Consider the following 27,293-nt stretch of genomic DNA (forward strand, 5'->3'; position numbering starts at 1 on the left):
CCAAGCTGAAAAGTCAATGTTCATCCAAGCCGAAAGTGGCAATTGGCTGCAAAAAGGAAGAAGACATGTCTTTTTTTGAGAACAGGGATCAACAAAAGGGTGAGCAAGCAGTGGTGTGTGTCAAGACAGTCACCAGTAGCACAGGACGGTTTCGATCCGTTGGCCTCTGGGTTATGGGCCCAGCACGCTCCCGCTGCGCCACTCTGCTCGACAGCAAAGGCTTTTGAGGGCAAAAATCCTTACTAAATACTTACTAAGTGCAATAAGCAGCTGTTTGGCTGTGGCTGGCCATGTTGAGAAAGTTGGACGGCTTTGATACTTCCACCTGTTGAGCCTGGGAGGCCAATATGCTTCTCACCTGGAAATGGACACCTAATGCTTGTGTGGTTGGATGAAAACTCTTGCTTTTGTGATGCAAAGTATCACAGACTTCAGCCAAAGTGGCCAAGCTCAGCTGTTGTCAATGGATGAATGATTGAATTTTGGTTGAGGGAAGAAAACAGTGGATTGCCTTGGTTCCCCGGCTTACTCAAAGGTGGAGATTTCCCTCAACCAGGAACTTTTCTACCTGCTGTCACTTGGAAGTATCACAGCCATCCAACTTTCTCAACGTGGTCAAGCATGGATGTTCTGTGATCCAGATGTCCTCAATGTCCTCAAATCAATGTGGTCTCCAAAGCTGTGATCACAGCCATGGCTCATGCTTGCTTCAAGTCAAATGTGCCCATGCTGTCATGGGCCGTTGGCACAAGGGTTTCCGTAGTGTAGTGGTCATCACGTTCGTCTAACACACGAAAGGTCCCCTGGTCGAAACAGGGCGGAAGCATCCAGGTGTGCTTCAATGCCACCTGTGTTTTGGCTGATGGCTTTTGACTCCAATCTGTTAGGCGTTAAAAGAGGATGTCAGAACAGAGGCATTCAGGGGCACTTTCACACCAGCCCTGTAAAATCGGGACTTTCTGGGAGAAGGCTCATCATTTGCGCATGTGTGAAAGCTCCCCTCGCAAAAACATGCCGGTCTTCCAGGCTGACTCCTGGCCCACACGGGATACAGTCAGGTCGGCACCACTCCAAGTCAGCCCCGGCCAACTCGGCACCGCCCCGGGATACAGTGAACTCGGCATCAAGCCAACTCGGCATCAAGCCAAGTCGGCATCAAGCCAAGTCGGCATCTCGTCAAGTCGGCCTCGCGGGCGGGGGGGCTCTCGAGTGGCCGAGTTGGTCGGTGCGGACTTGACTGTAAGCTGCTTACCAACTCGGCCAAAAGCGTCTTTCTTTTTTTTTTAATCACGATGGTGGATAATGTACCTGGGAGCTTCATGTTTGACGTCCGAGTAGGTTAGCTACAAGCGCGCAGCGCTTAGCGGCTGTCTGGTCATGTGACCGGTCCCAAGGCATTCTGGGAATCGTAGTGCAGCGATGCCGGCTGCGCCGCGACAATTTGCAGTTTTTTTCATGCCGGCAGCGCCGCTTCTCCTCACGTAGCAGGCAGGGGACTGGAGGACAAACTGTGTGATTATGGTGACTGACAGGTTAGAGGTGGAGAATGGACCTGGAGCTTCATGGTTGACGTCCTGCTTGAACCGAGTAGCAAAGCTACGAGCGCACAGCGCGAGCGGCTGTCTGGTCATGTGACCAGATCATGTGACCGGCATGTGATCCGCGAACGCCGCATGATCAAACCAGTCGCCTGCATTATAATTTTATTGTAATGTTCTCCACCCCCGAAGTTTGGTCAGCCAGTACAATTAATTTATTTTTACCCAATCAGTGGAAACCTAGGAAGACCGAAGCTGCATGACGAACTCGATCATACTTGTTGTATTTCATCCCAACCACAACATAATACCTGTATTGCAGTATGCTTATGCTGATTTGTTCATTTCTGATCAACATTGTGAGTTTATCAGTCATTATTCTTTTCTTTAACAAACATTGCCATTTGCAAAAGCATGTATTTTGTTGTAAATGTTGTTTGCCCGCCATCGAGTGTGCGTCAACAGTAATAGCAACTGGGACTGTAATATCAAACGATTACCAGGAGTACATGTTAAGCTGTTCATGTGGTTTCTTGGCGTTCATAAGCTCATAAACGTAGCCCTCCGGTAAAATATTATATACATTTCATTTCACTGAAATGACGGTCGTCATGTATACATTTAAATCACGTGTCAAACTCCAGTCCTCAGGAGCGGTGACCCTACATGTTTTAGATCTAATTGTAAATCTAATTGTACTGACTGACCAAACTTCGGGGGTGGAGAACATTACAATAAAATTATAATGCAGGCGATTGGTTTGATCATGCGGCGTTCGCGGATCACATGCCGGTCACATGATCTGGTCACATGACCAGACAGCCGCTCGCGCTGTGCGCTCGTAGCTAAGCTACTCGGTTCAAGCAGGACGTCAACCATGAAGCTCCAGGTCCATTCTCCACCTCTAACCTGTCAGTCACCATAACCACACAGTTTGTCCTCCAGTCCCCTGCCTGCTACGTGAGGAGAAGCGGCGCTACCGGCACGAAAAAAACTGCAAATCGTCGCGGCGCAGCCGGCATCGCTGCACTACGATTCCCAGAATGCCTTGGGACCGGTCACATGACCAGACAGCCGCTAAGCGCTGCGCGCTTGTAGCTAAGCTACTCGGACGTCAAACATGAAGCTCCCAGGTACACTATCCACCATCGTGATTAAAAAAAAAAGAGAGACGCTTTTGGCCGAGTTGGTAAGCAGCTTACAGTCAAGTCCGCACCGACCAACTCGGCCACTCGAGAGCCCCCCCGCCCGCGAGGCCGACTTGACGAGATGCCGACTTGGCTTGATGCCGACTTGGCTTGATGCCGAGTTGACTGTATCCCGGGGCGGTGCCGAGTTGGCCGGGGCCGACTTGGAGTGGTGCCGACCTGACTGTAAACCGGCCCACACCATTCAAATGAGCCAGATTTCTTCGCCTGCCTGTCTGGTCAGCATTTGTATCGGGCGGCAGTGCCCCAAAATGAGCAGCTGTTGTAATTGGATGACGTTACCAATGCATTTGGTCCTCTGTCAAGAGTGCAGTTGGAAAGCTAGCCAAGTCAAATGACTGTATGAAATTTCTCTGCTTCCCCCCACCAGAGGAAATCAAGTCATGGACTGCCCTGATGTGAAAGCAGCCCCATACTCCAGGCTGCATTGTTTGTTGTGTTGTTTTCTTTCATGTACATGTGTCATTCCTGACTTGGACGACTGCAAAACTTCTAAATGATGAGTCTGCTAAGCCAATATATTTCTCACCAGTGGAATTTCAACTTCATGGGTGTGTGGTGGAGACCTGTTTCCGTTGTGATGCAAAGTCTCTCAGAGTGTCATTGACACCCCTAATGAAAAGAAAGTGGTACAACGCAGTTGTTATTCACCAATGGGATTTGAGAAATGTTGTGCCGTAACAACGGAGCGGATTGACCACGGGGTGTGCCTTCCTGGAAATTATTGTGATGTGGGGACTCCGCTCCAATCAGTCTGCCATCCTATGTGGACTGGATGACCCTTGGTAAATGTGGCTTCTCACGAAAATCTCAGTAGCCAGGTGTTTTCATAAGGCTTGTGCCGCAGTTCTGTTGTTGAAGCACACACGATGCAGGTGAGTGAACATTTCCCCACCGCAACAGAGAGGCTTGGCTGACTCCTTTGATCAGCTTCAGAGAAGCCTCCAAATGTTTCCCAGCTGGCAGTGGTGGGATTTGAACCCACGCCTCCGGAGAGACTGGAACCTGAATCCAGCGCCTTGGACCGCTCGGCCACACTACTTGCCCAAGCTGAAAAGTCAATGTTCATCCAAGCCGAAAGTGGCAATTGGCTGCAAAAAGGAAGAAGACATGTCTTTTTTTGAGAACAGGGATCAACAAAAGGGTGAGCAAGCAGTGGTGTGTGTCAAGACAGTCACCAGTAGCACAGGACGGTTTCGATCCGTTGGCCTCTGGGTTATGGGCCCAGCACGCTCCCGCTGCGCCACTCTGCTCGACAGCAAAGGCTTTTGAGGGCAAAAATCCTTACTAAATACTTACTAAGTGCAATAAGCAGCTGTTTGGCTGTGGCTGGCCATGTTGAGAAAGTTGGACGGCTTTGATACTTCCACCTGTTGAGCCTGGGAGGCCAATATGCTTCTCACCTGGGAAATGGACACCTAATGCTTGTGTGGTTGGATGAAAACTCTTGCTTTTGTGATGCAAAGTATCACAGACTTCAGCCAAAGTGGCCAAGCTCAGCTGTTGTCAATGGATGAATGATTGAATTTTGGTTGAGGGAAGAAAACAGTGGATTGCCTTGGTTCCCCGGCTTACTCAAAGGTGGAGATTTCCCTCAACCAGGAACTTTTCTACCTGCTGTCACTTGGAAGTATCACAGCCATCCAACTTTCTCAACGTGGTCAAGCATGGATGTTCTGTGATCCAGATGTCCTCAATGTCCTCAAATCAATGTGGTCTCCAAAGCTGTGATCACAGCCATGGCTTATGCTTGCTTCAAGTCAAATGTGTCCATGCTGTCATGGGCCGTTGGCACAAGGGTTTCCGTAGTGTAGTGGTCATCACGTTCGTCTAACACACGAAAGGTCCCCTGGTCGAAACAGGGCGGAAGCATCCAGGTGTGCTTCAATGCCACCTGTGTTTTGGCTGATGGCTTTTGACTCCAATCTGTTAGGCGTTAAAAGAGGTTGTCAGAACAGAGGCATTCAGGGGCACTTTCACACCAGCCCTGTAAAATCGGGACTTTCTGGGAGAAGGCTCATCATTTGCGCATGTGTGAAAGCTCCCCTCGCAAAAACATGCCGGTCTTCCAGGCTGACTCCTGGCCCACACCATTCAAATGAGCCAGATTTCTTCGCCTGCCTGTCTGGTCAGCATTTGTATCGGGCGGCAGTGCCCCAAAATGAGCAGCTGTTGTAATTGGATGACGTTACCCATGCATTTGGTCCTCTGTCAAGAGTGCAGTTGGAAAGCTAGCCAAGTCAAATGACTGTATGAAATTTCTCTGCTTCCCCCCACCAGAGGAAATCAAGTCATGGACTGCCCTGATGTGAAAGCAGCCCCATACTCCAGGCTGCATTGTTTGTTGTGTTGTTTTCTTTCATGTACATGTGTCATTCCTGACTTGGACGACTGCAAAACTTCTAAATGATGAGTCTGCTAAGCCAATATATTTCTCACCAGTGGAATTTCAACTTCATGGGTGTGTGGTGGAGACCTGTTTCCTTTGTGATGCAAAGTCTCTCAGAGTGTCATTGACACCCCTAATGAAAAGAAAGTGGTACAACGCAGTTGTTATTCACCAATGGGATTTGAGAAATGTTGTGCCGTAACAACGGAGCGGATTGACCACGGGGTGTGCCTTCCGGAAATTATTGTGATGTGGGGACTCCGCTCCAATCAGTCTGCCATCCTATGTGGACTGGATGACCCTTGGTAAATGTGGCTTCTCACGAAAATCTCATTAGCCAGGTGTTTTCATAAGGCTTGTGCCGCAGTTCTGTTGTTGAAGCACACACGATGCAGGTGAGTGAACATTTCCCCACCGCAACAGAGAGGCTTGGCTGACTCCTTTGATCAGCTTCAGAGAAGCCTCCAAATGTTTCCCAGCTGGCAGTGGTGGGATTTGAACCCACGCCTCCGGAGAGACTGGAACCTGAATCCAGCGCCTTGGACCGCTCGGCCACACTACCTGCCCAAGCTGAAAAGTCAATGTTCATCCAAGCCGAAAGTGGCAATTGGCTGCAAAAAGGAAGAAGACATGTCTTTTTTTGAGAACAGGGATCAACAAAAGGGTGAGCAAGCAGTGGTGTGTGTCAAGACAGTCACCAGTAGCACAGGACGGTTTCGATCCGTTGGCCTCTGGGTTATGGGCCCAGCACGCTCCCGCTGCGCCACTCTGCTCGACAGCAAAGGCTTTTGAGGGCAAAAATCCTTACTAAATACTTACTAAGTGCAATAAGCAGCTGTTTGGCTGTGGCTGGCCATGTTGAGAAAGTTGGACGGCTTTGATACTTCCACCTGTTGAGCCTGGGAGGCCAATATGCTTCTCACCTGGGAAATGGACACCTAATGCTTGTGTGGTTGGATGAAAACTCTTGCTTTTGTGATGCAAAGTATCACAGACTTCAGCCAAAGTGGCCAAGCTCAGCTGTTGTCAATGGATGAATGATTGAATTTTGGTTGAGGGAAGAAAACAGTGGATTGCCTTGGTTCCCCGGCTTACTCAAAGGTGGAGATTTCCCTCAACCAGGAACTTTTCTACCTGCTGTCACTTGGAAGTATCACAGCCATCCAACTTTCTCAACGTGGTCAAGCATGGATGTTCTGTGATCCAGATGTCCTCAATGTCCTCAAATCAATGTGGTCTCCAAAGCTGTGATCACAGCCATGGCTTATGCTTGCTTCAAGTCAAATGTGTCCCATGCTGTCATGGGCCGTTGGCACAAGGGTTTCCGTAGTGTAGTGGTCATCACGTTCGTCTAACACACGAAAGGTCCCCTGGTCGAAACAGGGCGGAAGCATCCAGGTGTGCTTCAATGCCACCTGTGTTTTGGCTGATGGCTTTTGACTCCAATCTGTTAGGCGTTAAAAGAGGTTGTCAGAACAGAGGCATTCAGGGGCACTTTCACACCAGCCCTGTAAAATCGGGACTTTCTGGGAGAAGGCTCATCATTTGCGCATGTGTGAAAGCTCCCCTCGCAAAAACATGCCGGTCTTCCAGGCTGACTCCTGGCCCCCACCATTCAAATGAGCCAGATTTCTTCGCCTGCCTGTCTGGTCAGCATTTGTATCGGGCGGCAGTGCCCCAAAATGAGCAGCTGTTGTAATTGGATGACGTTACCCATGCATTTGGTCCTCTGTCAAGAGTGCAGTTGGAAAGCTAGCCAAGTCAAATGACTGTATGAAATTTCTCAGCTTCCCCCCACCAGAGGAAATCAAGTCATGGACTGCCCTGATGTGAAAGCAGCCCCATACTCCAGGCTGCATTGTTTGTTGTGTTGTTTTCTTTCATGTACATGTGTCATTCCTGACTTGGACGACTGCAAAACTTCTAAATGATGAGTCTGCTAAGCCAATATATTTCTCACCAGTGGAATTTCAACTTCATGGGTGTGTGGTGGAGACCTGTTTCCGTTGTGATGCAAAGTCTCTCAGAGTGTCATTGACACCCCTAATGAAAAGAAAGTGGTACAACGCAGTTGTTATTCACCAATGGGATTTGAGAAATGTTGTGCCGTAACAACGGAGCGGATTGACCACGGGGTGTGCCTTCCGGAAATTATTGTGATGTGGGGACTCCGCTCCAATCAGTCTGCCATCCTATGTGGACTGGATGACCCTTGGTAAATGTGGCTTCTCACGAAAATCTCATTAGCCAGGTGTTTTCATAAGGCTTGTGCCGCAGTTCTGTTGTTGAAGCACACACGATGCAGGTGAGTGAACATTTCCCCACCGCAACAGAGAGGCTTGGCTGACTCCTTTGATCAGCTTCAGAGAAGCCTCCAAATGTTTCCCAGCTGGCAGTGGTGGGATTTGAACCCACGCCTCCGGAGAGACTGGAACCTGAATCCAGCGCCTTGGACCGCTCGGCCACACTACCTGCCCAAGCTGAAAAGTCAATGTTCATCCAAGCCGAAAGTGGCAATTGGCTGCAAAAAGGAAGAAGACATGTCTTTTTTTGAGAACAGGGATCAACAAAAGGGTGAGCAAGCAGTGGTGTGTGTCAAGACAGTCACCAGTAGCACAGGACGGTTTCGATCCGTTGGCCTCTGGGTTATGGGCCCAGCACGCTCCCGCTGCGCCACTCTGCTCGACAGCAAAGGCTTTTGAGGGCAAAAATCCTTACTAAATACTTACTAAGTGCAATAAGCAGCTGTTTGGCTGTGGCTGGCCATGTTGAGAAAGTTGGACGGCTTTGATACTTCCACCTGTTGAGCCTGGGAGGCCAATATGCTTCTCACCTGGGAAATGGACACCTAATGCTTGTGTGGTTGGATGAAAACTCTTGCTTTTGTGATGCAAAGTATCACAGACTTCAGCCAAAGTGGCCAAGCTCAGCTGTTGTCAATGGATGAATGATTGAATTTTGGTTGAGGGAAGAAAACAGTGGATTGCCTTGGTTCCCCGGCTTACTCAAAGGTGGAGATTTCCCTCAACCAGGAACTTTTCTACCTGCTGTCACTTGGAAGTATCACAGCCATCCAACTTTCTCAACGTGGTCAAGCATGGATGTTCTGTGATCCAGATGTCCTCAATGTCCTCAAATCAATGTGGTCTCCAAAGCTGTGATCACAGCCATGGCTTATGCTTGCTTCAAGTCAAATGTGCCCATGCTGTCATGGGCCGTTGGCACAAGGGTTTCCGTAGTGTAGTGGTCATCACGTTCGTCTAACACAAGAAAGGTCCCCTGGTCGAAACAGGGCGGAAGCATCCAGGTGTGCTTCAATGCCACCTGTGTTTTGGCTGATGGCTTTTGACTCCAATCTGTTAGGCGTTAAAAGAGGATGTCAGAACAGAGGCATTCAGGGGCACTTTCACACCAGCCCTGTAAAATCGGGACTTTCTGGGAGAAGGCTCATCATTTGCGCATGTGTGAAAGCTCCCCTCGCAAAAACATGCCGGTCTTCCAGGCTGACTCCTGGCCCCCACCATTCAAATGAGCCAGATTTCTTCGCCTGCCTGTCTGGTCAGCATTTGTATCGGGCGGCAGTGCCCCAAAATGAGCAGCTGTTGTAATTGGATGACGTTACCCATGCATTTGGTCCTCTGTCAAGAGTGCAGTTGGAAAGCTAGCCAAGTCAAATGACTGTATGAAATTTCTCAGCTTCCCCCCACCAGAGGAAATCAAGTCATGGACTGCCCTGATGTGAAAGCAGCCCCATACTCCAGGCTGCATTGTTTGTTGTGTTGTTTTCTTTCATGTACATGTGTCATTCCTGACTTGGACGACTGCAAAACTTCTAAATGATGAGTCTGCTAAGCCAATATATTTCTCACCAGTGGAATTTCAACTTCATGGGTGTGTGGTGGAGACCTGTTTCCGTTGTGATGCAAAGTCTCTCAGAGTGTCATTGACACCCCTAATGAAAAGAAAGTGGTACAACGCAGTTGTTATTCACCAATGGGATTTGAGAAATGTTGTGCCGTAACAACGGAGCGGATTGACCACGGGGTGTGCCTTCCGGAAATTATTGTGATGTGGGGACTCCGCTCCAATCAGTCTGCCATCCTATGTGGACTGGATGACCCTTGGTAAATGTGGCTTCTCACGAAAATCTCATTAGCCAGGTGTTTTCATAAGGCTTGTGCCGCAGTTCTGTTGTTGAAGCACACACGATGCAGGTGAGTGAACATTTCCCCACCGCAACAGAGAGGCTTGGCTGACTCCTTTGATCAGCTTCAGAGAAGCCTCCAAATGTTTCCCAGCTGGCAGTGGTGGGATTTGAACCCACGCCTCCGGAGAGACTGGAACCTGAATCCAGCGCCTTGGACCGCTCGGCCACACTACCTGCCCAAGCTGAAAAGTCAATGTTCATCCAAGCCGAAAGTGGCAATTGGCTGCAAAAAGGAAGAAGACATGTCTTTTTTTGAGAACAGGGATCAACAAAAGGGTGAGCAAGCAGTGGTGTGTGTCAAGACAGTCACCAGTAGCACAGGACGGTTTCGATCCGTTGGCCTCTGGGTTATGGGCCCAGCACGCTCCCGCTGCGCCACTCTGCTCGACAGCAAAGGCTTTTGAGGGCAAAAATCCTTACTAAATACTTACTAAGTGCAATAAGCAGCTGTTTGGCTGTGGCTGGCCATGTTGAGAAAGTTGGACGGCTTTGATACTTCCACCTGTTGAGCCTGGGAGGCCAATATGCTTCTCACCTGGGAAATGGACACCTAATGCTTGTGTGGTTGGATGAAAACTCTTGCTTTTGTGATGCAAAGTATCACAGACTTCAGCCAAAGTGGCCAAGCTCAGCTGTTGTCAATGGATGAATGATTGAATTTTGGTTGAGGGAAGAAAACAGTGGATTGCCTTGGTTCCCCGGCTTACTCAAAGGTGGAGATTTCCCTCAACCAGGAACTTTTCTACCTGCTGTCACTTGGAAGTATCACAGCCATCCAACTTTCTCAACGTGGTCAAGCATGGATGTTCTGTGATCCAGATGTCCTCAATGTCCTCAAATCAATGTGGTCTCCAAAGCTGTGATCACAGCCATGGCTTATGCTTGCTTCAAGTCAAATGTGCCCATGCTGTCATGGGCCGTTGGCACAAGGGTTTCCGTAGTGTAGTGGTCATCACGTTCGTCTAACACACGAAAGGTCCCCTGGTCGAAACAGGGCGGAAGCATCCAGGTGTGCTTCAATGCCACCTGTGTTTTGGCTGATGGCTTTTGACTCCAATCTGTTAGGCGTTAAAAGAGGATGTCAGAACAGAGGCATTCAGGGGCACTTTCACACCAGCCCTGTAAAATCGGGACTTTCTGGGAGAAGGCTCATCATTTGCGCATGTGTGAAAGCTCCCCTCGCAAAAACATGCCGGTCTTCCAGGCTGACTCCTGGCCCCCACCATTCAAATGAGCCAGATTTCTTCGCCTGCCTGTCTGGTCAGCATTTGTATCGGGCGGCAGTGCCCCAAAATGAGCAGCTGTTGTAATTGGATGACGTTACCCATGCATTTGGTCCTCTGTCAAGAGTGCAGTTGGAAAGCTAGCCAAGTCAAATGACTGTATGAAATTTCTCAGCTTCCCCCCACCAGAGGAAATCAAGTCATGGACTGCCCTGATGTGAAAGCAGCCCCATACTCCAGGCTGCATTGTTTGTTGTGTTGTTTTCTTTCATGTACATGTGTCATTCCTGACTTGGACGACTGCAAAACTTCTAAATGATGAGTCTGCTAAGCCAATATATTTCTCACCAGTGGAATTTCAACTTCATGGGTGTGTGGTGGAGACCTGTTTCCGTTGTGATGCAAAGTCTCTCAGAGTGTCATTGACACCCCTAATGAAAAGAAAGTGGTACAACGCAGTTGTTATTCACCAATGGGATTTGAGAAATGTTGTGCCGTAACAACGGAGCGGATTGACCACGGGGTGTGCCTTCCGGAAATTATTGTGATGTGGGGACTCCGCTCCAATCAGTCTGCCATCCTATGTGGACTGGATGACCCTTGGTAAATGTGGCTTCTCACGAAAATCTCATTAGCCAGGTGTTTTCATAAGGCTTGTGCCGCAGTTCTGTTGTTGAAGCACACACGATGCAGGTGAGTGAACATTTCCCCACCGCAACAGAGAGGCTTGGCTGACTCCTTTGATCAGCTTCAGAGAAGCCTCCAAATGTTTCCCAGCTGGCAGTGGTGGGATTTGAACCCACGCCTCCGGAGAGACTGGAACCTGAATCCAGCGCCTTGGACCGCTCGGCCACACTACCTGCCCAAGCTGAAAAGTCAATGTTCATCCAAGCCGAAAGTGGCAATTGGCTGCAAAAAGGAAGAAGACATGTCTTTTTTTGAGAACAGGGATCAACAAAAGGGTGAGCAAGCAGTGGTGTGTGTCAAGACAGTCACCAGTAGCACAGGACGGTTTCGATCCGTTGGCCTCTGGGCCCAGCACGCTCCCGCTGCGCCACTCTGCTCGACAGCAAAGGCTTTTGAGGGCAAAAATCCTTACTAAATACTTACTAAGTGCAATAAGCAGCTGTTTGGCTGTGGCTGGCCATGTTGAGAAAGTTGGACGGCTTTGATACTTCCACCTGTTGAGCCTGGGAGGCCAATATGCTTCTCACCTGGGAAATGGACACCTAATGCTTGTGTGGTTGGATGAAAACTCTTGCTTTTGTGATGCAAAGTATCACAGACTTCAGCCAAAGTGGCCAAGCTCAGCTGTTGTCAATGGATGAATGATTGAATTTTGGTTGAGGGAAGAAAACAGTGGATTGCCTTGGTTCCCCGGCTTACTCAAAGGTGGAGATTTCCCTCAACCAGGAACTTTTCTACCTGCTGTCACTTGGAAGTATCACAGCCATCCAACTTTCTCAACGTGGTCAAGCATGGATGTTCTGTGATCCAGATGTCCTCAATGTCCTCAAATCAATGTGGTCTCCAAAGCTGTGATCACAGCCATGGCTTATGCTTGCTTCAAGTCAAATGTGCCCATGCTGTCATGGGCCGTTGGCACAAGGGTTTCCGTAGTGTAGTGGTCATCACGTTCGTCTAACACACGAAAGGTCCCCTGGTCGAAACAGGGCGGAAGCATCCAGGTGTGCTTCAATGCCACCTGTGTTTTGGCTGATGGCTTTTGACTCCAATCTGTTAGGCGTTAAAAGAGGATGTCAGAACAGAGGCATTCAGGGGCACTTTCACACCAGCCCTGTAAAATCGGGACTTTCTGGGAGAAGGCTCATCATTTGCGCATGTGTGAAAGCTCCCCTCGCAAAAACATGCCGGTCTTCCAGGCTGACTCCTGGCCCCCACCATTCAAATGAGCCAGATTTCTTCGCCTGCCTGTCTGGTCAGCATTTGTATCGGGCGGCAGTGCCCCAAAATGAGCAGCTGTTGTAATTGGATGACGTTACCCATGCATTTGGTCCTCTGTCAAGAGTGCAGTTGGAAAGCTAGCCAAGTCAAATGACTGTATGAAATTTCTCAGCTTCCCCCCACCAGAGGAAATCAAGTCATGGACTGCCCTGATGTGAAAGCAGCCCCATACTCCAGGCTGCATTGTTTGTTGTGTTGTTTTCTTTCATGTACATGTGTCATTCCTGACTTGGACGACTGCAAAACTTCTAAATGATGAGTCTGCTAAGCCAATATATTTCTCACCAGTGGAATTTCAACTTCATGGGTGTGTGGTGGAGACCTGTTTCCGTTGTGATGCAAAGTCTCTCAGAGTGTCATTGACACCCCTAATGAAAAGAAAGTGGTACAACGCAGTTGTTATTCACCAATGGGATTTGAGAAATGTTGTGCCGTAACAACGGAGCGGATTGACCACGGGGTGTGCCTTCCGGAAATTATTGTGATGTGGGGACTCCGCTCCAATCAGTCTGCCATCCTATGTGGACTGGATGACCCTTGGTAAATGTGGCTTCTCACGAAAATCTCATTAGCCAGGTGTTTTCATAAGGCTTGTGCCGCAGTTCTGTTGTTGAAGCACACACGATGCAGGTGAGTGAACATTTCCCCACCGCAACAGAGAGGCTTGGCTGACTCCTTTGATCAGCTTCAGAGAAGCCTCCAAATGTTTCCCAGCTGGCAGTGGTGGGATTTGAACCCACGCCTCCGGAGAGACTGGAACCTGAATCCAGCGCCTTGGACCGCTCGGCCACACTACCTGCCCAAGCTGAAAAGTCAATGTTCATCCAAGCCGAAAGTGGCAATTGGCTGCAAAAAGGAAGAAGACATGTCTTTTTTTGAGAACAGGGATCAAGAAAAGGGTGAGCAAGCAGTGGTGTGTGTCAAGACAGTCACCAGTAGCACAGGACGGTTTCGATCCGTTGGCCTCTGGGCCCAGCACGCTCCCGCTGCGCCACTCTGCTCGACAGCAAAGGCTTTTGAGGGCAAAAATCCTTACTAAATACTTACTAAGTGCAATAAGCAGCTGTTTGGCTGTGGCTGGCCATGTTGAGAAAGTTGGACGGCTTTGATACTTCCACCTGTTGAGCCTGGGAGGCCAATATGCTTCTCACCTGGGAAATGGACACCTAATGCTTGTGTGGTTGGATGAAAACTCTTGCTTTTGTGATGCAAAGTATCACAGACTTCAGCCAAAGTGGCCAAGCTCAGCTGTTGTCAATGGATGAATGATTGAATTTTGGTTGAGGGAAGAAAACAGTGGATTGCCTTGGTTCCCCGGCTTACTCAAAGGTGGAGATTTCCCTCAACCAGGAACTTTTCTACCTGCTGTCACTTGGAAGTATCACAGCCATCCAACTTTCTCAACGTGGTCAAGCATGGATGTTCTGTGATCCAGATGTCCTCAATGTCCTCAAATCAATGTGGTCTCCAAAGCTGTGATCACAGCCATGGCTTATGCTTGCTTCAAGTCAAATGTGCCCATGCTGTCATGGGCCGTTGGCACAAGGGTTTCCGTAGTGTAGTGGTCATCACGTTCGTCTAACACACGAAAGGTCCCCTGGTCGAAACAGGGCGGAAGCATCCAGGTGTGCTTCAATGCCACCTGTGTTTTGGCTGATGGCTTTTGACTCCAATCTGTTAGGCGTTAAAAGAGGATGTCAGAACAGAGGCATTCAGGGGCACTTTCACACCAGCCCTGTAAAATCGGGACTTTCTGGGAGAAGGCTCATCATTTGCGCATGTGTGAAAGCTCCCCTCGCAAAAACATGCCGGTCTTCCAGGCTGACTCCTGGCCCACACCATTCAAATGAGCCAGATTTCTTCGCCTGCCTGTCTGGTCAGCATTTGTATCGGGCGGCAGTGCCCCAAAATGAGCAGCTGTTGTAATTGGATGACGTTACCCATGCATTTGGTCCTCTGTCAAGAGTGCAGTTGGAAAGCTAGCCAAGTCAAATGACTGTATGAAATTTCTCAGCTTCCCCCCACCAGAGGAAATCAAGTCATGGACTGCCCTGATGTGAAAGCAGCCCCATACTCCAGGCTGCATTGTTTGTTGTGTTGTTTTCTTTCATGTACATGTGTCATTCCTGACTTGGACGACTGCAAAACTTCTAAATGATGAGTCTGCTAAGCCAATATATTTCTCACCAGTGGAATTTCAACTTCATGGGTGTGTGGTGGAGACCTGTTTCCGTTGTGATGCAAAGTCTCTCAGAGTGTCATTGACACCCCTAATGAAAAGAAAGTGGTACAACGCAGTTGTTATTCACCAATGGGATTTGAGAAATGTTGTGCCGTAACAACGGAGCGGATTGACCACGGGGTGTGCCTTCCGGAAATTATTGTGATGTGGGGACTCCGCTCCAATCAGTCTGCCATCCTATGTGGACTGGATGACCCTTGGTAAATGTGGCTTCTCACTGAAAATCTCAGTTAGCCAGGTGTTTTCATAAGGCTTGTGCCGCAGTTCTGTTGTTGAAGCACACACGATGCAGGTGAGTGAACATTTCCCCACCGCAACAGAGAGGCTTGGCTGACACCTTTGATCAGCTTCAGAGAAGCCTCCAAACCTTTCCCAGCTGGCAGTGGTGGGATTTGAACCCACGCCTCCGGAGAGACTGGAACCTGAATCCAGCGCCTTGGACCGCTCGGCCACACTACCTGCCCAAGTTGAGAAGTCAATGTTCATCCAAGCCGGAAGTGGCAATTGGCTGCAAAAAGGAAGAAGACATGTCTTTTTTTGAGAACAGGGATCAAGAAAAGGGTGAGCAAGCAGCGATGTGTGTCAAGACAGTCACCAGTAGCACAGGACGGTTTCGATCCGTTGGCCTCTGGGTTCTGGGCCCAGCACGCTCCCGCTGCGCACTCTGCTCGACAGCAAAGGCTTTTGAGGGCAAAAATCCTTACTAAATACTTACTAAGTGCAATAAGCAGCTGTTTGGCTGTGGCTGGCCATGTTGAGAAAGTTGGACGGCTTTGATACTTCCACCTGTTGAGCCTGGGAGGCCAATATGCTTCTCACCTGGGAAATGGACACCTAATGCTTGTGTGGTTGGATGAAAACTCTTGCTTTTGTGATGCAAAGTATCACAGACTTCAGCCAAAGTGGCCAAGCTCAGCTGTTGTCAATGGATGAATGATTGAATTTTGGTTGAGGGAAGAAAACAGTGGATTGCCTTGGTTCCCCGGCTTACTCAAAGGTGGAGATTTCCCTCAACCAGGAACTTTTCTACCTGCTGTCACTTGGAAGTATCACAGCCATCCAACTTTCTCAACGTGGTCAAGCATGGATGTTCTGTGATCCAGATGTCCTCAATGTCCTCAAATCAATGTGGTCTCCAAAGCTGTGATCACAGCCATGGCTTATGCTTGCTTCAAGTCAAATGTGTCCATGCTGTCATGGGCCGTTGGCACAAGGGTTTCCGTAGTGTAGTGGTCATCACGTTCGTCTAACACACGAAAGGTCCCCTGGTCGAAACAGGGCGGAAGCATCCAGGTGTGCTTCAATGCCACCTGTGTTTTGGCTGATGGCTTTTGACTCCAATCTGTTAGGCGTTAAAAGAGGTTGTCAGAACAGAAGCATTCAGGGGCACTTTCACACCAGCCCTGTAAAATCGGGACTTTCTGGGAGAAGGCTCATCATTTGCGCATGTGTGAAAGCTCCCCTCGCAAAAACATGCCGGTCTTCCAGGCTGACTCCTGGCCCACACCATTCAAATGAGCCAGATTTCTTCGCCTGCCTGTCTGGTCAGCATTTGTATCGGGCTGGCAGTGCCCCAAAATGAGCAGCTGTTGTAATTGGATGACGTTACCCATGCATTTGGTCCTCTGTCAAGAGTGCAGTTGGAAAGCTAGCCAAGTCAAATGACTGTATGAAATTTCTCAGCTTCCCCCCACCAGAGGAAATCAAGTCATGGACTGCCCTGATGTGAAAGCAGCCCCATACTCCAGGCTGCATTGTTTGTTGTGTTGTTTTCTTTCATGTACATGTGTCATTCCTGACTTGGACGACTGCAAAACTTCTAAATGATGAGTCTGCTAAGCCAATATATTTCTCACCAGTGGAATTTCAACTTCATGGGTGTGTGGTGGAGACCTGTTTCCTTTGTGATGCAAAGTCTCTCAGAGTGTCATTGACACCCCTAATGAAAAGAAAGTGGTACAACGCAGTTGTTATTCACCAATGGGATTTGAGAAATGTTGTGCCGTAACAACGGAGCGGATTGACCACGGGGTGTGCCTTCCGGAAATTATTGTGATGTGGGGACTCCGCTCCAATCAGTCTGCCATCCTATGTGGACTGGATGACCATTGGTAAATGTGGCTTCTCATGAAAATCTCAGTAGCCAGGTGATTTCATAAGGCTTGTGCCGCAGTTCTGTTGTTGAAGCACAGACAATGCAGGTGAGTGAACATTTCCCCACCGCAACAGAGAGGCTTGGCTGACTCCTTTGATCAGCTTCAGAGAAGCCTCCAAACCTTTCCCAGCTGGCAGTGGTGGGATTTGAACCCACGCCTCCGGAGAGACTGGAACCTGAATCCAGCGCCTTGGACCGCTCGGCCACACTACCTGCCCAAGCTGAAAAGCCAATGTTCATCCAAGGCGGAAGTGGCAATTGGCTGCAAAAAGGAAGAAGACATGTCTTTTTTTGAGAACAGGGATCAAGAAAAGGGTGAGCAAGCAGTGGTGTGTGTCAAGACAGTCACCAGTAGCACAGGACGGTTTCGATCCGTTGGCCTCTGGGCCCAGCACGCTCCCGCTGCGCCACTCTGCTCGACAGCAAAGGCTTTTGAGGGCAAAAATCCTTACTAAATACTTACTAAGTGCAATAAGCAGCTGTTTGGCTGTGGCTGGCCATGTTGAGAAAGTTGGACGGCTTTGATACTTCCACCTGTTGAGCCTGGGAGGCCAATATGCTTCTCACCTGGGAAATGGACACCTAATGCTTGTGTGGTTGGATGAAAACTCTTGCTTTTGTGATGCAAAGTATCACAGACTTCAGCCAAAGTGGCCAAGCTCAGCTGTTGTCAATGGATGAATGATTGAATTTTGGTTGAGGGAAGAAAACAGTGGATTGCCTTGGTTCCCCGGCTTACTCAAAGGTGGAGATTTCCCTCAACCAGGAACTTTTCTACCTGCTGTCACTTGGAAGTATCACAGCCATCCAACTTTCTCAACGTGGTCAAGCATGGATGTTCTGTGATCCAGATGTCCTCAATGTCCTCAAATCAATGTGGTCTCCAAAGCTGTGATCACAGCCATGGCTTATGCTTGCTTCAAGTCAAATGTGTCCATGCTGTCATGGGCCGTTGGCACAAGGGTTTCCGTAGTGTAGTGGTCATCACGTTCGTCTAACACACGAAAGGTCCCCTGGTCGAAACAGGGCGGAAGCATCCAGGTGTGCTTCAATGCCACCTGTGTTTTGGCTGATGGCTTTTGACTCCAATCTGTTAGGCGTTAAAAGAGGTTGTCAGAACAGAGGCATTCAGGGGCACTTTCACACCAGCCCTGTAAAATCAGGGACTTTCTGGGAGAAGGCTCATCATTTGCGCATGTGTGAAAGCTCCCCTCGCAAAAACATGCCGGTCTTCCAGGCTGACTCCTGGCCCCCACCATTCAAATGAGCCAGATTTCTTCGCCTGCCTGTCTGGTCAGCATTTGTATCGGGCGGCAGTGCCCCAAAATGAGCAGCTGTTGTAATTGGATGACGTTACCCATGCATTTGGTCCTCTGTCAAGAGTGCAGTTGGAAAGCTAGCCAAGTCAAATGACTGTATGAAATTTCTCAGCTTCCCCCCACCAGAGGAAATCAAGTCATGGACTGCCCTGATGTGAAAGCAGCCCCATACTCCAGGCTGCATTGTTTGTTGTGTTGTTTTCTTTCATGTACATGTGTCATTCCTGACTTGGACGACTGCAAAACTTCTAAATGATGAGTCTGCTAAGCCAATATATTTCTCACCAGTGGAATTTCAACTTCATGGGTGTGTGGTGGAGACCTGTTTCCGTTGTGATGCAAAGTCTCTCAGAGTGTCATTGACACCCCTAATGAAAAGAAAGTGGTACAACGCAGTTGTTATTCACCAATGGGATTTGAGAAATGTTGTGCCGTAACAACGGAGCGGATTGACCACGGGGTGTGCCTTCCGGAAATTATTGTGATGTGGGGACTCCGCTCCAATCAGTCTGCCATCCTATGTGGACTGGATGACCCTTGGTAAATGTGGCTTCTCACTGAAAATCTCATTAGCCAGGTGATTTTCATAAGGCTTGTGCCGCAGTTCTGTTGTTGAAGCACACACGAATGCAGGTGAGTGAACATTTCCCCACCGCAACAGAGAGGCTTGGCTGACTCCTTTGATCAGCTTCAGAGAAGCCTCCAAACTGTTCCCAGCTGGCAGTGGTGGGATTTGAACCCACGCCTCCGGAGAGACTGGAACCTGAATCCAGCGCCTTGGACCGCTCGGCCACACTACCTGCCCAAGCTGAAAAGTCAATGTTCATCCAAGCCGAAGTGGCAATTGGCTGCAAAAAGGAAGAAGACATGTCTTTTTTTGAGAACAGGGATCAACAAAAGGGTGAGCAAGCAGTGGTGTGTGTCAAGACAGTCACCAGTAGCACAGGACGGTTTCGATCCGTTGGCCTCTGGGGCCCAGCACGCTCCCGCTGCGCCACTCTGCTCGACAGCAAAGGCTTTTGAGGGCAAAAATCCTTACTAAATACTTACTAAGTGCAATAAGCAGCTGTTTGGCTGTGGCTGGCCATGTTGAGAAAGTTGGACGGCTTTGATACTTCCACCTGTTGAGCCTGGGAGGCCAATATGCTTCTCACCTGGGAAATGGACACCTAATGCTTGTGTGGTTGGATGAAAACTCTTGCTTTTGTGATGCAAAGTATCACAGACTTCAGCCAAAGTGGCCAAGCTCAGCTGTTGTCAATGGATGAATGATTGAATTTTGGTTGAGGGAAGAAAACAGTGGATTGCCTTGGTTCCCCGGCTTACTCAAAGGTGGAGATTTCCCTCAACCAGGAACTTTTCTACCTGCTGTCACTTGGAAGTATCACAGCCATCCAACTTTCTCAACGTGGTCAAGCATGGATGTTCTGTGATCCAGATGTCCTCAATGTCCTCAAATCAATGTGGTCTCCAAAGCTGTGATCACAGCCATGGCTTATGCTTGCTTCAAGTCAAATGTGCCCATGCTGTCATGGGCCGTTGGCACAAGGGTTTCCGTAGTGTAGTGGTCATCACGTTTGTCTAACACACGAAAGGTCCCCTGGTCGAAACAGGGCGGAAGCATCCAGGTGTGCTTCAATGCCACCTGTGTTTTGGCTGATGGCTTTTGACTCCAATCTGTTAGGCGTTAAAAGAGGTTGTCAGAACAGAGGCATTCAGGGGCACTTTCACACCAGCCCTGTAAAATCAGGGACTTTCTGGGAGAAGGCTCATCATTTGCGCATGTGTGAAAGCTCCCCTCGCAAAAACATGCCGGTCTTCCAGGCTGACTCCTGGCCCACACCATTCAAATGAGCCAGATTTCTTCGCCTGCCTGTCTGGTCAGCATTTGTATCGGGCGGCAGTGCCCCAAAATGAGCAGCTGTTGTAATTGGATGACGTTACCCATGCATTTGGTCCTCTGTCAAGAGTGCAGTTGGAAAGCTAGCCAAGTCAAATGACTGTATGAAATTTCTCAGCTTCCCCCCACCAGAGGAAATCAAGTCATGGACTGCCCTGATGTGAAAGCAGCCCCATACTCCAGGCTGCATTGTTTGTTGTGTTGTTTTCTTTCATGTACATGTGTCATTCCTGACTTGGAGGACTGCAAAACTTCTAATGATGAGTCTGCTAAGCCAATATATTTCTCACCAGTGGAATTTCAACTTCATGGGTGTGTGGTAGAGACCTGTTTCCTATGTGATGCAAAGTCTCTCAGAGTGTCATTGACACCCCTAATAAAAGAAAGTGGTACAACTCAGTTGTTATTCACCAATGGGATTTGACAAATGTTGTGCCGTAACAACGGAGCGGATTGACCACGGGGTGTGCCTTCCGGAAATTATTGTGATGTGGGGACTCCGCTCCAATCAGTCCCTTGGTAAATGTGGCTTCTCATGAAAATCTCAGTTGCCAGGTGATTTCATAAGGCTTGTGCCGCAGTTCTGTTGTTGAAGCACAGACAATGCAGGTGAGTGAACATTTCCCCACCGCAACAGAGAGGCTTGGCTGACACCTTTGATCAGCTTTAGAGAAGCCTCCAAACCTTTCCCAGCTGGCAGTGGTGGGATTTGAACCCACGCCTCCGGAGAGACTGGAACCTGAATCCAGCGCCTTGGACCGCTCGGCCACACTACCTGCCCAAGCTGAGAAGTCAATGTTCATCCAAGCCGAAAGTGGCAATTGGCTGCAAAAAGGAAGAAGACATGTCTTTTTTTGAGAACAGGGATCAACAAAAGGGTGAGCAAGCAGTGGTGTGTGTCAAGACAGTCACCAGTAGCACAGGACGGTTTCGATCCGTTGGCCTCTGGGTTATGGGCCCAGCACGCTCCCGCTGCGCCACTCTGCTCGACAGCAAAGGCTTTTGAGGGCAAAAATCCTTACTAAATACTTACTAAGTGCAATAAGCAGCTGTTTGGCTGTGGCTGGCCATGTTGAGAAAGTTGGACGGCTTTGATACTTCCACCTGTTGAGCCTGGGAGGCCAATATGCTTCTCACCTGGGAAATGGACACCTAATGCTTGTGTGGTTGGATGAAAACTCTTGCTTTTGTGATGCAAAGTATCACAGACTTCAGCCAAAGTGGCCAAGCTCAGCTGTTGTCAATGGATGAATGACTGAATTTTGGTTGAGGGAAGAAAACAGTGGATTGCCTTGGTTCCCCGGCTTACTCAAAGTTGGAGATTTCCCTCAACCAGGAACTTTTCTACCTGCTGTCACTTGGAAGTATCACAGCCATCCAACTTTCTCAACGTGGTCAAGCATGGATGTTCTGTGATCCAGATGTCCTCAATGTCCTCAAATCAATGTGGTCTCCAAAGCTGTGATCACAGCCATGGCTTATGCTTGCTTCAAGTCAAATGTGCCCATGCTGTCATGGGCCGTTGGCACAAGGGTTTCCGTAGTGTAGTGGTCATCACGTTCGTCTAACACACGAAAGGTCCCCTGGTCGAAACAGGGCGGAAGCATCCAGGTGTGCTTCAATGCCACCTGTGTTTTGGCTGATGGCTTTTGACTCCAATCTGTTAGGCGTTAAAAGAGGTTGTCAGAACAGAGGCATTCAGGGGCACTTTCACACCAGCCCTGTAAAATCGGGACTTTCTGGGAGAAGGCTCATCATTTGCGCATGTGTGAAAGCTCCCCTCGCAAAAACATGCCGGTCTTCCAGGCTGACTCCTGGCCCACACCATTCAAATGAGCCAGATTTCTTCGCCTGCCTGTCTGGTCAGCATTTGTATCGGGTGGCAGTGCCCCAAAATGAGCAGCTGTTGTAATTGGATGACGTTACCCATGCATTTGGTCCTCTGTCAAGAGTGCAGTTGGAAAGCTAGCCAAGTCAAATGACTGTATGAAATTTCTCAGCTTCCCCCCACCAGAGGAAATCAAGTCATGGACTGCCCTGATGTGAAAGCAGCCCCATACTCCAGGCTGCATTGTTTGTTGTGTTGTTTTCTTTCATGTACATGTGTCATTCCTGACTTGGACGACTGCAAAACTTCTAAATGATGAGTCTGCTAAGCCAATATATTTCTCACCAGTGGAATTTCAACTTCATGGGTGTGTGGTGGAGACCTGTTTCCTTTGTGATGCAAAGTCTCTCAGAGTGTCATTGACACCCCTAATGAAAAGAAAGTGGTACAACGCAGTTGTTATTCACCAATGGGATTTGAGAAATGTTGTGCCGTAACAACGGAGCGGATTGACCACGGGGTGTGCCTTCCGGAAATTATTGTGATGTGGGGACTCCGCTCCAATCAGTCTGCCATCCTATGTGGACTGGATGACCATTGGTAAATGTGGCTTCTCATGAAAATCTCAGTAGCCAGGTGATTTCATAAGGCTTGTGCCGCAGTTCTGTTGTTGAAGCACAGACAATGCAGGTGAGTGAACATTTCCCCACCGCAACAGAGAGGCTTGGCTGACTCCTTTGATCAGCTTCAGAGAAGCCTCCAAACCTTTCCCAGCTGGCAGTGGTGGGATTTGAACCCACGCCTCCGGAGAGACTGGAACCTGAATCCAGCGCCTTGGACCGCTCGGCCACACTACCTGCCCAAGCTGAAAAGCCAATGTTCATCCAAGCCGGAAGTGGCAATTGGCTGCAAAAAGGAAGAAGACATGTCTTTTTTTGAGAACAGGGATCAACAAAAGGGTGAGCAAGCAGTGGTGTGTGTCAAGACAGTCACCAGTAGCACAGGACGGTTTCGATCCGTTGGCCTCTGGGCCCAGCACGCTCCCGCTGCGCCACTCTGCTCGACAGCAAAGGCTTTTGAGGGCAAAAATCCTTACTAAATACTTACTAAGTGCAATAAGCAGCTGTTTGGCTGTGGCTGGCCATGTTGAGAAAGTTGGACGGCTTTGATACTTCCACCTGTTGAGCCTGGGAGGCCAATATGCTTCTCACCTGGGAAATGGACACCTAATGCTTGTGTGGTTGGATGAAAACTCTTGCTTTTGTGATGCAAAGTATCACAGACTTCAGCCAAAGTGGCCAAGCTCAGCTGTTGTCAATGGATGAATGATTGAATTTTGGTTGAGGGAAGAAAACAGTGGATTGCCTTGGTTCCCCGGCTTACTCAAAGGTGGAGATTTCCCTCAACCAGGAACTTTTCTACCTGCTGTCACTTGGAAGTATCACAGCCATCCAACTTTCTCAACGTGGTCAAGCATGGATGTTCTGTGATCCAGATGTCCTCAATGTCCTCAAATCAATGTGGTCTCCAAAGCTGTGATCACAGCCATGGCTTATGCTTGCTTCAAGTCAAATGTGTCCATGCTGTCATGGGCCGTTGGCACAAGGGTTTCCGTAGTGTAGTGGTCATCACGTTCGTCTAACACACGAAAGGTCCCCTGGTCGAAACAGGGCGGAAGCATCCAGGTGTGCTTCAATGCCACCTGTGTTTTGGCTGATGGCTTTTGACTCCAATCTGTTAGGCGTTAAAAGAGGTTGTCAGAACAGAGGCATTCAGGGGCACTTTCACACCAGCCCTGTAAAATCAGGACTTTCTGGGAGAAGGCTCATCATTTGCGCATGTGTGAAAGCTCCCCTCGCAAAAAAATGCCGGTCTTCCAGGCTGACTCCTGGCCCACACCATTCAAATGAGCCAGATTTCTTCGCCTGCCTGTCTGGTCAGCATTTGTATCGGGCGGCAGTGCCCCAAAATGAGCAGCTGTTGTAATTGGATGACGTTACCCATGCATTTGGTCCTCTGTCAAGAGTGCAGTTGGAAAGCTAGCCAAGTCAAATGACTGTATGAAATTTCTCTGCTTCCCCCCACCAGAGGAAATCAAGTCATGGACTGCCCTGATGTGAAAGCAGCCCCATACTCCAGGCTGCATTGTTTGTTGTGTTGTTTTCTTTCATGTACATGTGTCATTCCTGACTTGGAGGACTGCAAAACTTCTTAATGATGAGTCTGCTAAGCCAATATATTTCTCACCAGTGGAATTTCAACTTCATGGGTGTGTGGTGGAGACCTGTTTCCTCTGTGATGCAAAGTCTCTCAGAGTGTCATTGACACCCCTAATAAAAAGAAAGTGGTACAACTCAGTTGTTATTCACCAATGGGATTTGACAAATGTTGTGCCGTAACAACGGAGCGGATTGACCACGGGGTGTGCCTTCCGGAAATTATTGTGATGTGGGGACTCCGCTCCAATCAGTCTGCCATCCTATGTGGACTGGATGACCCTTGGTAAATGTGGCTTCTCATGAAAATCTCAGTAGCCAGGTGATTTCATAAGGCTTGTGCCGCAGTTCTGTTGTTGAAGCACAGACAATGCAGGTGAGTGAACATTTCCCCACCGCAACAGAGAGGCTTGGCTGACTCCTTTGATCAGCTTCAGAGAAGCCTCCAAATGTTTCCCAGCTGGCAGTGGTGGGATTTGAACCCACGCCTCCGGAGAGACTGGAACCTGAATCCAGCGCCTTGGACCGCTCGGCCACACTACCTGCCCAAGCTGAAAAGCCAATGTTCATCCAAGCCGGAAGTGGCAATTGGCTGCAAAAAGGAAGAAGACATGTCTTTTTTTGAGAACAGGGATCAACAAAAGGGTGAGCAAGCAGTGGTGTGTGTCAAGACAGTCACCAGTAGCACAGGACGGTTTCGATCCGTTGGCCTCTGGGGCCCAGCACGCTCCCGCTGCGCCACTCTGCTCGACAGCAAAGGCTTTTGAGGGCAAAAATCCTTACTAAATACTTACTAAGTGCAATAAGCAGCTGTTTGGCTGTGGCTGGCCATGTTGAGAAAGTTGGACGGCTTTGATACTTCCACCTGTTGAGCCTGGGAGGCCAATATGCTTCTCACCTGGGAAATGGACACCTAATGCTTGTGTGGTTGGATGAAAACTCTTGCTTTTGTGATGCAAAGTATCACAGACTTCAGCCAAAGTGGCCAAGCTCAGCTGTTGTCAATGGATGAATGATTGAATTTTGGTTGAGGGAAGAAAACAGTGGATTGCCTTGGTTCCCCGGCTTACTCAAAGGTGGAGATTTCCCTCAACCAGGAACTTTTCTACCTGCTGTCACTTGGAAGTATCACAGCCATCCAACTTTCTCAACGTGGTCAAGCATGGATGTTCTGTGATCCAGATGTCCTCAATGTCCTCAAATCAATGTGGTCTCCAAAGCTGTGATCACAGCCATGGCTTATGCTTGCTTCAAGTCAAATGTGCCCATGCTGTCATGGGCCGTTGGCACAAGGGTTTCCGTAGTGTAGTGGTCATCACGTTCGTCTAACACACGAAAGGTCCCCTGGTCGAAACAGGGCGGAAGCATCCAGGTGTGCTTCAATGCCACCTGTGTTTTGGCTGATGGCTTTTGACTCCAATCTGTTAGGCGTTAAAAGAGGTTGTCAGAACAGAGGCATTCAGGGGCACTTTCACACCAGCCCTGTAAAATCAGGGACTTTCTGGGAGAAGGCTCATCATTTGCGCATGTGTGAAAGCTCCCCTCGCAAAAAAATGCCGGTCTTCCAGGCTGACTCCTGGCCCACACCATTCAAATGAGCCAGATTTCTTCGCCTGCCTGTCTGGTCAGCATTTGTATCGGGCGGCAGTGCCCCAAAATGAGCAGCTGTTGTAATTGGATGACGTTACCCATGCATTTGGTCCTCTGTCAAGAGTGCAGTTGGAAAGCTAGCCAAGTCAAATGACTGTATGAAATTTCTCAGCTTCCCCCCACCAGAGGAAATCAAGTCATGGACTGCCCTGATGTGAAAGCAGCCCCATACTCCAGGCTGCATTGTTTGTTGTGTTGTTTTCTTTCATGTACATGTGTCATTCCTGACTTGGACGACTGCAAAACTTCTAAATGATGAGTCTGCTAAGCCAATATATTTCTCACCAGTGGAATTTCAACTTCATGGGTGTGTGGTGGAGACCTGTTTCCGTTGTGATGCAAAGTCTCTCAGAGTGTCATTGACACCCCTAATGAAAAGAAAGTGGTACAACGCAGTTGTTATTCACCAATGGGATTTGAGAAATGTTGTGCCGTAACAACGGAGCGGATTGACCACGGGGTGTGCCTTCCGGAAATTATTGTGATGTGGGGACTCCGCTCCAATCAGTCTGCCATCCTATGTGGACTGGATGACCATTGGTAAATGTGGCTTCTCATGAAAATCTCAGTAGCCAGGTGATTTCATAAGGCTTGTGCCGCAGTTCTGTTGTTGAAGCACAGACAATGCAGGTGAGTGAACATTTCCCCACCGCAACAGAGAGGCTTGGCTGACTCCTTTGATCAGCTTCAGAGAAGCCTCCAAACCTTTCCCAGCTGGCAGTGGTGGGATTTGAACCCACGCCTCCGGAGAGACTGGAACCTGAATCCAGCGCCTTGGACCGCTCGGCCACACTACCTGCCCAAGCTGAAAAGCCAATGTTCATCCAAGCCGGAAGTGGCAATTGGCTGCAAAAAGGAAGAAGACATGTCTTTTTTTGAGAACAGGGATCAACAAAAGGGTGAGCAAGCAGTGGTGTGTGTCAAGACAGTCACCAGTAGCACAGGACGGTTTCGATCCGTTGGCCTCTGGTGGCCCAGCACGCTCCCGCTGCGCCACTCTGCTCGACAGCAAAGGCTTTTGAGGGCAAAAATCCTTACTAAATACTTACTAAGTGCAATAAGCAGCTGTTTGGCTGTGGCTGGCCATGTTGAGAAAGTTGGACGGCTTTGATACTTCCACCTGTTGAGCCTGGGAGGCCAATATGCTTCTCACCTGGGAAATGGACACCTAATGCTTGTGTGGTTGGATGAAAACTCTTGCTTTTGTGATGCAAAGTATCACAGACTTCAGCCAAAGTGGCCAAGCTCAGCTGTTGTCAATGGATGAATGATTGAATTTTGGTTGAGGGAAGAAAACAGTGGATTGCCTTGGTTCCCCAGCTTACTCAAAGGTGGAGATTTCCCTCAACCAGGAACTTTTCTACCTGCTGTCACTTGGAAGTATCACAGCCATCCAACTTTCTCAACGTGGTCAAGCATGGATGTTCTGTGATCCAGATGTCCTCAATGTCCT

General features: G+C 49.0%; 26 non-coding genes across 26 annotated transcripts; 13 read left to right on the plus strand and 13 right to left on the minus strand.

The window, feature by feature from the left end:
• The first annotated feature begins 753 nt into the window (after nt 1–753).
• Nucleotides 754–826, plus strand: trnav-aac (transfer RNA valine (anticodon AAC)). The gene has a single exon. It is a non-coding gene; the product is annotated as a tRNA-Val (tRNA).
• Nucleotides 827–3,706: 2,880 nt separating this feature from the next.
• trnal-cag (transfer RNA leucine (anticodon CAG)) lies at nt 3,707–3,788 on the minus strand. Its single transcript has one exon. It is a non-coding gene; the product is annotated as a tRNA-Leu (tRNA).
• A 757-nt stretch (nt 3,789–4,545) lies between these two features.
• On the plus strand, nt 4,546–4,618 carry trnav-aac (transfer RNA valine (anticodon AAC)). Its single transcript has one exon. It is a non-coding gene; the product is annotated as a tRNA-Val (tRNA).
• A 997-nt stretch (nt 4,619–5,615) lies between these two features.
• trnal-cag (transfer RNA leucine (anticodon CAG)) lies at nt 5,616–5,697 on the minus strand. The gene has a single exon. It is a non-coding gene; the product is annotated as a tRNA-Leu (tRNA).
• A 758-nt stretch (nt 5,698–6,455) lies between these two features.
• Nucleotides 6,456–6,528, plus strand: trnav-aac (transfer RNA valine (anticodon AAC)). The gene has a single exon. It is a non-coding gene; the product is annotated as a tRNA-Val (tRNA).
• Nucleotides 6,529–7,525: 997 nt separating this feature from the next.
• On the minus strand, nt 7,526–7,607 carry trnal-cag (transfer RNA leucine (anticodon CAG)). The gene has a single exon. It is a non-coding gene; the product is annotated as a tRNA-Leu (tRNA).
• A 757-nt stretch (nt 7,608–8,364) lies between these two features.
• On the plus strand, nt 8,365–8,437 carry trnav-aac (transfer RNA valine (anticodon AAC)). Its single transcript has one exon. It is a non-coding gene; the product is annotated as a tRNA-Val (tRNA).
• A 997-nt stretch (nt 8,438–9,434) lies between these two features.
• On the minus strand, nt 9,435–9,516 carry trnal-cag (transfer RNA leucine (anticodon CAG)). The gene has a single exon. It is a non-coding gene; the product is annotated as a tRNA-Leu (tRNA).
• Nucleotides 9,517–10,273: 757 nt separating this feature from the next.
• On the plus strand, nt 10,274–10,346 carry trnav-aac (transfer RNA valine (anticodon AAC)). Its single transcript has one exon. It is a non-coding gene; the product is annotated as a tRNA-Val (tRNA).
• A 997-nt stretch (nt 10,347–11,343) lies between these two features.
• On the minus strand, nt 11,344–11,425 carry trnal-cag (transfer RNA leucine (anticodon CAG)). The gene has a single exon. It is a non-coding gene; the product is annotated as a tRNA-Leu (tRNA).
• Nucleotides 11,426–12,175: 750 nt separating this feature from the next.
• trnav-aac (transfer RNA valine (anticodon AAC)) lies at nt 12,176–12,248 on the plus strand. Its single transcript has one exon. It is a non-coding gene; the product is annotated as a tRNA-Val (tRNA).
• Nucleotides 12,249–13,245: 997 nt separating this feature from the next.
• Nucleotides 13,246–13,327, minus strand: trnal-cag (transfer RNA leucine (anticodon CAG)). The gene has a single exon. It is a non-coding gene; the product is annotated as a tRNA-Leu (tRNA).
• A 750-nt stretch (nt 13,328–14,077) lies between these two features.
• Nucleotides 14,078–14,150, plus strand: trnav-aac (transfer RNA valine (anticodon AAC)). The gene has a single exon. It is a non-coding gene; the product is annotated as a tRNA-Val (tRNA).
• A 999-nt stretch (nt 14,151–15,149) lies between these two features.
• trnal-cag (transfer RNA leucine (anticodon CAG)) lies at nt 15,150–15,231 on the minus strand. The gene has a single exon. It is a non-coding gene; the product is annotated as a tRNA-Leu (tRNA).
• Nucleotides 15,232–15,987: 756 nt separating this feature from the next.
• Nucleotides 15,988–16,060, plus strand: trnav-aac (transfer RNA valine (anticodon AAC)). Its single transcript has one exon. It is a non-coding gene; the product is annotated as a tRNA-Val (tRNA).
• A 998-nt stretch (nt 16,061–17,058) lies between these two features.
• Nucleotides 17,059–17,140, minus strand: trnal-cag (transfer RNA leucine (anticodon CAG)). Its single transcript has one exon. It is a non-coding gene; the product is annotated as a tRNA-Leu (tRNA).
• A 750-nt stretch (nt 17,141–17,890) lies between these two features.
• trnav-aac (transfer RNA valine (anticodon AAC)) lies at nt 17,891–17,963 on the plus strand. Its single transcript has one exon. It is a non-coding gene; the product is annotated as a tRNA-Val (tRNA).
• Nucleotides 17,964–18,964: 1,001 nt separating this feature from the next.
• trnal-cag (transfer RNA leucine (anticodon CAG)) lies at nt 18,965–19,046 on the minus strand. Its single transcript has one exon. It is a non-coding gene; the product is annotated as a tRNA-Leu (tRNA).
• Nucleotides 19,047–19,796: 750 nt separating this feature from the next.
• Nucleotides 19,797–19,869, plus strand: trnav-aac (transfer RNA valine (anticodon AAC)). The gene has a single exon. It is a non-coding gene; the product is annotated as a tRNA-Val (tRNA).
• A 971-nt stretch (nt 19,870–20,840) lies between these two features.
• Nucleotides 20,841–20,922, minus strand: trnal-cag (transfer RNA leucine (anticodon CAG)). Its single transcript has one exon. It is a non-coding gene; the product is annotated as a tRNA-Leu (tRNA).
• Nucleotides 20,923–21,679: 757 nt separating this feature from the next.
• Nucleotides 21,680–21,752, plus strand: trnav-aac (transfer RNA valine (anticodon AAC)). The gene has a single exon. It is a non-coding gene; the product is annotated as a tRNA-Val (tRNA).
• Nucleotides 21,753–22,749: 997 nt separating this feature from the next.
• Nucleotides 22,750–22,831, minus strand: trnal-cag (transfer RNA leucine (anticodon CAG)). The gene has a single exon. It is a non-coding gene; the product is annotated as a tRNA-Leu (tRNA).
• A 750-nt stretch (nt 22,832–23,581) lies between these two features.
• trnav-aac (transfer RNA valine (anticodon AAC)) lies at nt 23,582–23,654 on the plus strand. The gene has a single exon. It is a non-coding gene; the product is annotated as a tRNA-Val (tRNA).
• Nucleotides 23,655–24,651: 997 nt separating this feature from the next.
• trnal-cag (transfer RNA leucine (anticodon CAG)) lies at nt 24,652–24,733 on the minus strand. Its single transcript has one exon. It is a non-coding gene; the product is annotated as a tRNA-Leu (tRNA).
• Nucleotides 24,734–25,484: 751 nt separating this feature from the next.
• Nucleotides 25,485–25,557, plus strand: trnav-aac (transfer RNA valine (anticodon AAC)). Its single transcript has one exon. It is a non-coding gene; the product is annotated as a tRNA-Val (tRNA).
• A 998-nt stretch (nt 25,558–26,555) lies between these two features.
• trnal-cag (transfer RNA leucine (anticodon CAG)) lies at nt 26,556–26,637 on the minus strand. Its single transcript has one exon. It is a non-coding gene; the product is annotated as a tRNA-Leu (tRNA).
• Between the last annotated feature and the right edge of the window lie 656 nt (nt 26,638–27,293).

This window comes from Salarias fasciatus, chromosome 7 (genome assembly GCF_902148845.1).
Source record: "Salarias fasciatus chromosome 7, fSalaFa1.1, whole genome shotgun sequence".
NCBI lineage: Eukaryota > Metazoa > Chordata > Actinopteri > Blenniiformes > Blenniidae > Salarias > Salarias fasciatus.